The 8,476-nt window shown below is 44.3% G+C and overlaps 10 non-coding genes across 10 annotated transcripts; all 10 read left to right on the top strand.

The window, feature by feature from the left end:
• The first annotated feature begins 673 nt into the window (after positions 1-673).
• On the top strand, positions 674-746 carry TRNAN-GUU (transfer RNA asparagine (anticodon GUU)). Its single transcript has one exon. It is a non-coding gene; the product is annotated as a tRNA-Asn (tRNA).
• A 364-nt stretch (positions 747-1,110) lies between these two features.
• On the top strand, positions 1,111-1,183 carry TRNAN-GUU (transfer RNA asparagine (anticodon GUU)). The gene has a single exon. It is a non-coding gene; the product is annotated as a tRNA-Asn (tRNA).
• A 517-nt stretch (positions 1,184-1,700) lies between these two features.
• On the top strand, positions 1,701-1,773 carry TRNAN-GUU (transfer RNA asparagine (anticodon GUU)). Its single transcript has one exon. It is a non-coding gene; the product is annotated as a tRNA-Asn (tRNA).
• Positions 1,774-2,722: 949 nt separating this feature from the next.
• On the top strand, positions 2,723-2,795 carry TRNAN-GUU (transfer RNA asparagine (anticodon GUU)). The gene has a single exon. It is a non-coding gene; the product is annotated as a tRNA-Asn (tRNA).
• Positions 2,796-3,159: 364 nt separating this feature from the next.
• TRNAN-GUU (transfer RNA asparagine (anticodon GUU)) lies at positions 3,160-3,232 on the top strand. The gene has a single exon. It is a non-coding gene; the product is annotated as a tRNA-Asn (tRNA).
• A 517-nt stretch (positions 3,233-3,749) lies between these two features.
• TRNAN-GUU (transfer RNA asparagine (anticodon GUU)) lies at positions 3,750-3,822 on the top strand. Its single transcript has one exon. It is a non-coding gene; the product is annotated as a tRNA-Asn (tRNA).
• A 948-nt stretch (positions 3,823-4,770) lies between these two features.
• TRNAN-GUU (transfer RNA asparagine (anticodon GUU)) lies at positions 4,771-4,843 on the top strand. The gene has a single exon. It is a non-coding gene; the product is annotated as a tRNA-Asn (tRNA).
• A 73-nt stretch (positions 4,844-4,916) lies between these two features.
• On the top strand, positions 4,917-4,989 carry TRNAN-GUU (transfer RNA asparagine (anticodon GUU)). The gene has a single exon. It is a non-coding gene; the product is annotated as a tRNA-Asn (tRNA).
• A 2,558-nt stretch (positions 4,990-7,547) lies between these two features.
• TRNAN-GUU (transfer RNA asparagine (anticodon GUU)) lies at positions 7,548-7,620 on the top strand. Its single transcript has one exon. It is a non-coding gene; the product is annotated as a tRNA-Asn (tRNA).
• A 364-nt stretch (positions 7,621-7,984) lies between these two features.
• TRNAN-GUU (transfer RNA asparagine (anticodon GUU)) lies at positions 7,985-8,057 on the top strand. The gene has a single exon. It is a non-coding gene; the product is annotated as a tRNA-Asn (tRNA).
• The last annotated feature ends 419 nt before the right edge of the window (positions 8,058-8,476 follow it).

The following is an 8,476-nucleotide window of genomic DNA, read 5'->3' as shown; positions in this document are numbered from 1 at the left end:
CCACCCGGGAGCGTTGTTTTTAAGTTTTATAAGTAACGTAAAAGTCAAGGTTTTTCCAAAATAGAAGACGACCATTTAATTTCTAAGCTTCCGTGGTGCAATGGTTAGCGCGTTCGGCTGTTAACCGAAAGGTTGGTGGTTCGAGCCCACCCGGGAGCGTTGTTTTGAAGTTTTATAAGTAACGTAAAAGTCAAAGTTTTTCCACAATACCAGACGACCATTTAATTTCTAAGCTTCCGTGGCGCAATGGTTAGCACGTTCGGCGGTTAACCGAAAGGTTGGTGGTTCGAGCCCACCCGGGAGCGTTGTTTTTAAGTTTTATAAGTAACGTAAAAGTCAAGGTTTTTCCAAAATAGAAGACGACCATTTAATTTCTAAGCTTCCGTGGTGCAATGGTTAGCGCGTTCGGCTGTTAACCGAAAGGTTGGTGGTTCGAGCCCACCCGGGAGCGTTGTTTTGAAGTTTTATAAGTAACGTAAAAGTCAAAGTTTTTCCACAATACCAGACGACCATTTAATTTCTAAGCTTCCGTGGTGCAATGGTTAGCGCGTACGGCTGTTAACCGTAAGGTTGGTGGTTCGAGCCCACCCGGGAGCGTTGTTTTGAAGTTTTATAAGTAACAAAAAAATATTCAAAGTTTTTCCACAATACCAGACGACCATTTAATTTCTAAGCTTCCGTGGCGCAATGGTTAGCGCGTTCGGCTGTTAACCGAAAGGTTGGTGGTTCGAGCCCACCCGGGAGCGTTGTTTTGAAGTTTTAAACAAACCTGAAAGTCAAAGTTTTTCCACAATACCAGACGACCATCTAATTTCTAAGCTTCCGTGGTGCAATGGTTAGCGCGTTCGGCTGTTAACCGAAAGGTTGGTGGTTCGAGCCCACCCGGGAGCGTTGTTTTGAAGTTTTATAAGTAACGTAAAAGTCAAAGTTTTTCCACAATACCAGACGACCATTTAATTTCTAAGCTTCCGTGGCGCAATGGTTAGCGCGTTCGGCGGTTAACCGAAAGGTTGGTGGTTCGAGCCCACCCGGGAGCGTTGTTTTTAAGTTTTATAAGTAACGTAAAAGTCAAAGTTTTTCCACAATACCAGACGACCATTTAATTTCTAAGCTTCCGTGGCGCAATGGTTAGCGCGTTCGGCTGTTAACCGAAAGGTTGGTGGTTCGAGCCCACCCGGGAGCGTTGTTTTGAAGTTTTATAAGTAACGTAAAAGTCAAACTTTTTCCACAATACCAGACGACCATTTAATTTCTAAGCTTCCGTGGTGCAATGGTTAGCGCGTACGGCTGTTAACCGTAAGGTTGGTGGTTCGAGCCCACCCGGGAGCGTTGTTTTGAAGTTTTATAAGTAACAAAAAAATATTCAAAGTTTTTCCACAATACCAGACGACCATCTAATTTCTAAGCTTCCGTGGTGCAATGGTTAGCGCGTTCAGCTGTTAACCGAAAGGTTGGTGGTTCGAGACCACCCGGGAGCGTTGTTTTGAAGTTTTATAAGTAACGTAAAAGTCAAACTTTTTCCACAATACCAGACGACCATTTAATTTCTAAGCTTCCGTGGTGCAATGGTTAGCGCGTACGGCTGTTAACCGTAAGGTTGGTGGTTCGAGCCCACCCGGGAGCGTTGTTTTGAAGTTTTATAAGTAACAAAAAAATATTCAAAGTTTTTCCACAATACCAGACGACCATTTAATTTCTAAGCTTCCGTGGCGCAATGGTTAGCGCGTTCGGCTGTTAACCGAAAGGTTGGTGGTTCGAGCCCACCCGGGAGCGTTGTTTTGAAGTTTTAAACAAACCTGAAAGTCAAAGTTTTTCCACAATACCAGACGACCATTTAATTTCTAAGCTTCCGTGGTGCAATGGTTAGCGCGTTCGGCTGTTAACCGAAAGGTTGGTGGTTCGAGCCCACCCGGGAGCGTTGTTTTGAAGTTTTAAACAAACCTGAAAATCAAAGTTTTTCCACAATACCAGACGACCATCTAATTTCTAAGCTTCCGTGGTGCAATGGTTAGCGCGTTCGGCTGTTAACCGAAAGGTTGGTGGTTCGAGCCCACCTGGGAGCGTTGTTTTGAAGTTTTATAAGTAACGTAAAAGTCAAAGTTTTTCCACAATACCAGACGACCATTTAATTTCTAAGCTTCCGTGGCGCAATGGTTAGCGCGTTCGGCGGTTAACCGAAAGGTTGGTGGTTCGAGCCCACCCGGGAGCGTTGTTTTTAAGTTTTATAAGTAACGTAAAAGTCAAAGTTTTTCCACAATACCAGACGACCATTTATTTTCTAAGCTTCCGTGGTGCAATGGTTAGCGCATTCGGCTGTTAACCGAAAGGTTGGTGGTTCGAGCACACCCGGGAGCGTTGTTTTGAAGTTTTAAACAAACGTAAAAGTCAAAGATTTTCCACAATACCAGACGACCATTTAATTTCTAAGCTTCCGTGGTGCAATGGTTAGCGCGTTCGGCTGTTAACCGAAAGGTTGGTGGTTCGAGCCCACCCGGGAGCGTTGTTTTGAAGTTTTATAAGTAACCTAAAAGTCAAGGTTTTTCCACAATACCAGACGACCATTTAATTTCTAAGCTTCCGTGGTGCAATTGTTAGCGCGTACGGCTGTTAACCGTAAGGTTGGTGGTTCGAGCCCACCCGGGAGCGTTGTTTTGAAGTTTTATAAGTAACAAAAAAATATTCAAAGTTTTTCCACAATACCAGACGACCATTTAATTTCTAAGCTTCCGTGGCGCAATGGTTAGCGCGTTCGGCTGTTAACCGAAAGGTTGGTGGTTCGAGCCCACCCGGGAGCGTTGTTTTGAAGTTTTAAACAAACCTGAAAGTCAAAGTTTTTCCACAATACCAGACGACCATCTAATTTCTAAGCTTCCGTGGTGCAATGGTTAGCGCGTTCGGCTGTTAACCGAAAGGTTGGTGGTTCGAGCCCACCCGGGAGCGTTGTTTTGAAGTTTTATAAGTAACGTAAAAGTCAAAGTTTTTCCACAATACCAGACGACCATTTAATTTCTAAGCTTCCGTGGCGCAATGGTTAGCGCGTTCGGCGGTTAACCGAAAGGTTGGTGGTTCGAGCCCACCCGGGAGCGTTGTTTTTAAGTTTTATAAGTAACGTAAAAGTCAAAGTTTTTCCACAATACCAGACGACCATTTAATTTCTAAGCTTCCGTGGCGCAATGGTTAGCGCGTTCGGCTGTTAACCGAAAGGTTGGTGGTTCGAGCCCACCCGGGAGCGTTGTTTTGAAGTTTTATAAGTAACGTAAAAGTCAAACTTTTTCCACAATACCAGACGACCATTTAATTTCTAAGCTTCCGTGGTGCAATGGTTAGCGCGTACGGCTGTTAACCGTAAGGTTGGTGGTTCGAGCCCACCCGGGAGCGTTGTTTTGAAGTTTTATAAGTAACAAAAAAATATTCAAAGTTTTTCCACAATACCAGACGACCATCTAATTTCTAAGCTTCCGTGGTGCAATGGTTAGCGCGTTCAGCTGTTAACCGAAAGGTTGGTGGTTCGAGCCCACCCGGGAGCGTTGTTTTGAAGTTTTATAAGTAACGTAAAAGTCAAACTTTTTCCACAATACCAGACGACCATTTAATTTCTAAGCTTCCGTGGTGCAATGGTTAGCGCGTACGGCTGTTAACCGTAAGGTTGGTGGTTCGAGCCCACCCGGGAGCGTTGTTTTGAAGTTTTATAAGTAACAAAAAAATATTCAAAGTTTTTCCACAATACCAGACGACCATTTAATTTCTAAGCTTCCGTGGCGCAATGGTTAGCGCGTTCGGCTGTTAACCGAAAGGTTGGTGGTTCGAGCCCACCCGGGAGCGTTGTTTTGAAGTTTTAAACAAACCTGAAAGTCAAAGTTTTTCCACAATACCAGACGACCATTTAATTTCTAAGCTTCCGTGGTGCAATGGTTAGCGCGTTCGGCTGTTAACCGAAAGGTTGGTGGTTCGAGCCCACCCGGGAGCGTTGTTTTGAAGTTTTAAACAAACCTGAAAATCAAAGTTTTTCCACAATACCAGACGACCATCTAATTTCTAAGCTTCCGTGGTGCAATGGTTAGCGCGTTCGGCTGTTAACCGAAAGGTTGGTGGTTCGAGCCCACCCGGGAGCGTTGTTTTGAAGTTTTATAAGTAACGTAAAAGTCAAAGTTTTTCCACAATACCAGACGACCATTTAATTTCTAAGCTTCCGTGGCGCAATGGTTAGCGCGTTCGGCGGTTAACCGAAAGGTTGGTGGTTCGAGCCCACCCGGGAGCGTTGTTTTTAAGTTTTATAAGTAACGTAAAAGTCAAAGTTTTTCCACAATACCAGACGACCATTTATTTTCTAAGCTTCCGTGGTGCAATGGTTAGCGCATTCGGCTGTTAACCGAAAGGTTGGTGGTTCGAGCACACCCGGGAGCGTTGTTTTGAAGTTTTAAACAAACGTAAAAGTCAAAGATTTTCCACAATACCAGACGACCATTTAATTTCTAAGCTTCCGTGGTGCAATGGTTAGCGCGTTCGGCTGTTAACCGAAAGGTTGGTGGTTCGAGCCCACCCGGGAGCGTTGTTTTGAAGTTTTATAAGTAACCTAAAAGTCAAGGTTTTTCCACAATACCAGACGACCATTTAATTTCTAAGCTTCCGTGGTGCAATTGTTAGCGCGTACGGCTGTTAACCGTAAGGTTGGTGGTTCGAGCCCACCCGGGAGCGTTGGTTTGAAGTTTTATAAGTAACAAAAAATATTCAAAGTTTTTCCACAATACCTGACGACCATTTAATTTTTTAGCTTCCGTGGCGCAATGGTTAGCGCGTTCGGCTGTTAACCGAAAGGTTGGTGGTTCGAGCCCACCCGGGAGCGTTGTTTTGAAGATTTATAAGTAACGTAAAAGTCAAAGTTTTTCCACAATACCAGACGACCATTTAATTTCTAAGCTTCCGTGGCGCAATGGTTAGCGCGTTCGGCTGTTAACCGAAAGGTTGGTGGTTCGAGCCCACCCGGGAGCGTTGTTTTGAAGTTTTAAACAAACCTGAAAGTCAAAGTTTTTCCACAATACCAGACGACCATCTAATTTCTAAGCTTCCTTGGTGCAATGGTTAGCGCGTTCGGCTGTTAACCGAAAGGTTGGTGGTTCGAGCCCACCCGGGAGCGTTGTTTTGAAGTTTTATAAGTAACGTAAAAGTCAAAGTTTTTCCACAATACCAGACGACCATTTAATTTCTAAGCTTCCGTGGTGCAATGGTTAGCGCGTACGGCTGTTAACCGAAAGGTTGGTGGTTTGAGCCCACCCGGGAGCGTTGTTTTGAAGTTTTATAAGTAACGTAAAAGTCAAAGTTTTTCCACAATACCAGACGACCATTTAATTTCTAAGCTTCCGTGGTGCAATGGTTAGCGCGTACGGCTGTTAACCGTAAGGTTGGTGGTTCGAGCCCACCCGGGAGCGTTGTTTTGAAGTTTATAAGTAACAAAAAATATTCAAAGTTTTTCCACAATACCAGACGACCATTTAATTTCTAAGCTTCCGTGGTGCAATGGTTAGCGCGTTCGGCTGTTAACCGAAAGGATGGTGGTTCGAGCCCACCCGGGAGCGTTGTTTTGAAGTTTTAAACAAACCTGAAAATCAAAGTTTTTCCACAATACCAGACGACCATCTAATTTCTAAGCTTCCGTTGTGCAATGGTTAGCGCGTTCGGCTGTTAACCGAAAGGTTGGTGGTTCGAGCCCACCCGGGAGCGTTGTTTTGAAGTTTTATAAGTAACGTAAAAGTCAAAGTTTTTCCACAATACCAGACGACCATTTAATTTCTAAGCTTCCGTGGCGCAATGGTTAGCACGTTCGGCGGTTAACCGAAAGGTTGGTGGTTCGAGCCCACCCGGGAGCGTTGTTTTTAAGTTTTATAAGTAACGTAAAAGTCAAAGTTTTTCCACAATACCAGACGACCATTTATTTTCTAAGCTTCCGTGGTGCAATGGTTAGCGCATTCGGCTGTTAACCGAAAGGTTGGTGGTTCGAGCACACCCGGGAGCGTTGTTTTGAAGTTTTAAACAAACGTAAAAGTCAAAGATTTTCCACAATACCAGACGACCATTTAATTTCTAAGCTTCCGTGGTGCAATGGTTAGCGCGTTCGGCTGTTAACCGAAAGGTTGGTGGTTCGAGCCCACCCGGGAGCGTTGTTTTGAAGTTTTATAAGTAACCTAAAAGTCAAGGTTTTTCCACAATACCAGACGACCATTTAATTTCTAAGCTTCCGTGGTGCAATGGTTAGCGCGTACGGCTGTTAACCGTAAGGTTGGTGGTTCGAGCCCACCCAGGAGCGTTGGTTTGAAGTTTTATAAGTAACAAAAAATATTCAAAGTTTTTCCACAATACCTGACGACCATTTAATTTTTTAGCTTTCGTGGCGCAATGGTTAGCGCGTTCGGCTGTTAACCGAAAGGTTGGTGGTTCGAGCCCACCCGGGAGCGTTGTTTTGAAGTTTTAAACAAACCTGAAAGTCAAAGTTTTTCCACAATACCAGACGACCATCTAATTTCTAAGCTTCCTTGGTGCAATGGTTAGCGCGTACGGCTGTTAACCGAAAGGTTGGTGGTTCGAGCCCACCCGGGAGCGTTGTTTTGAAGTTTTATAAGTAACGTAAAAGTCAAAGTTTTTCCACAATACCAGACGACCATTTAATTTCTAAGCTTCCGTGGTGCAATGGTTAGCGCGTACGGCTGTTAACCGTAAGGTTGGTGGTTCGAGCCCACCCGGGAGCGTTGTTTTGAAGTTTTATAAGTAACAAAAAATATTCAAAGTTTTTCCACAATACCAGACGACCATTTAATTTCTAAGCTTCCGTGGTGCAATGGTTAGCGCGTTCGGCTGTTAACCGAAAGGATGGTGGTTCGAGCCCACCCGGGAGCGTTGTTTTGAAGTTTTAAACAAACCTGAAAATCAAAGTTTTTCCACAATACCAGACGACCATCTAATTTCTAAGCTTCCGTTGTGCAATGGTTAGCGCGTTCGGCTGTTAACCGAAAGGTTGGTGGTTCGAGCCCACCCGGGAGCGTTGTTTTGAAGTTTTATAAGTAACGTAAAAGTCAAAGTTTTTCCACAATACCAGACGACCATTTAATTTCTAAGCTTCCGTGGCGCAATGGTTAGCACGTTCGGCGGTTAACCGAAAGGTTGGTGGTTCGAGCCCACCCGGGAGCGTTGTTTTTAAGTTTTATAAGTAACGTAAAAGTCAAGGTTTTTCCAAAATAGAAGACGACCATTTAATTTCTAAGCTTCCGTGGTGCAATGGTTAGCGCGTTCGGCTGTTAACCGAAAGGTTGGTGGTTCGAGCCCACCCGGGAGCGTTGTTTTGAAGTTTTATAAGTAACGTAAAAGTCAAAGTTTTTCCACAATACCAGACGACCATTTAATTTCTAAGCTTCCGTGGTGCAATGGTTAGCGCGTACGGCTGTTAACCGTAAGGTTGGTGGTTCGAGCCCACCCGGGAGCGTTGTTTTGAAGTTTTATAAGTAACAAAAAAATATTCAAAGTTTTTCCACAATACCAGACGACCATTTAATTTCTAAGCTTCCGTGGCGCAATGGTTAGCGCGTTCGGCTGTTAACCGAAAGGTTGGTGGTTCGAGCCCACCCGGGAGCGTTGTTTTGAAGTTTTAAACAAACCTGAAAGTCAAAGTTTTTCCACAATACCAGACGACCATCTAATTTCTAAGCTTCCGTGGTGCAATGGTTAGCGCGTTCGGCTGTTAACCGAAAGGTTGGTGGTTCGAGCCCACCCGGGAGCGTTGTTTTGAAGTTTTATAAGTAACGTAAAAGTCAAAGTTTTTCCACAATACCAGACGACCATTTACTTTCTAAGCTTCCGTGGCGCAATGGTTAGCGCGTTCGGCGGTTAACCGAAAGGTTGGTGGTTCGAGCCCACCCGGGAGCGTTGTTTTTAAGTTTTATAAGTAACGTAAAAGTCAAAGTTTTTCCACAATACCAGACGACCATTTAATTTCTAAGCTTCCGTGGCGCAATGGTTAGCGCGTTCGGCTGTTAACCGAAAGGTTGGTGGTTCGAGCCCACCCGGGAGCGTTGTTTTGAAGTTTTATAAGTAACGTAAAAGTCAAACTTTTTCCACAATACCAGACGACCATTTAATTTCTAAGCTTCCGTGGTGCAATGGTTAGCGCGTACGGCTGTTAACCGTAAGGTTGGTGGTTCGAGCCCACCCGGGAGCGTTGTTTTGAAGTTTTATAAGTAACAAAAAAATATTCAAAGTTTTTCCACAATACCAGACGACCATCTAATTTCTAAGCTTCCGTGGTGCAATGGTTAGCGCGTTCGGCTGTTAACCGAAAGGTTGGTGGTTCGAGCCCACCCGGGAGCGTTGTTTTGAAGTTTTATAAGTAACGTAAAAGTCAAACTTTTTCCACAATACCAGACGACCATTTAATTTCTAAGCTTCCGTGGTGCAATGGTTAGCGCGTACGGCTGTTAACCGTAAGGTTGGT

The sequence above is a fragment of the Phalangium opilio genome, unplaced genomic scaffold (assembly GCF_054372755.1).
Source record: "Phalangium opilio isolate 3A_F unplaced genomic scaffold, DU_Popi_V2 ptg000026l_1, whole genome shotgun sequence".
Classification (NCBI taxonomy): Eukaryota; Metazoa; Arthropoda; class Arachnida; order Opiliones; family Phalangiidae; genus Phalangium; species Phalangium opilio.
Note: the sequence above shows the minus strand (reverse complement) of the source record. Positions and strands in the feature narration are given on the sequence as shown.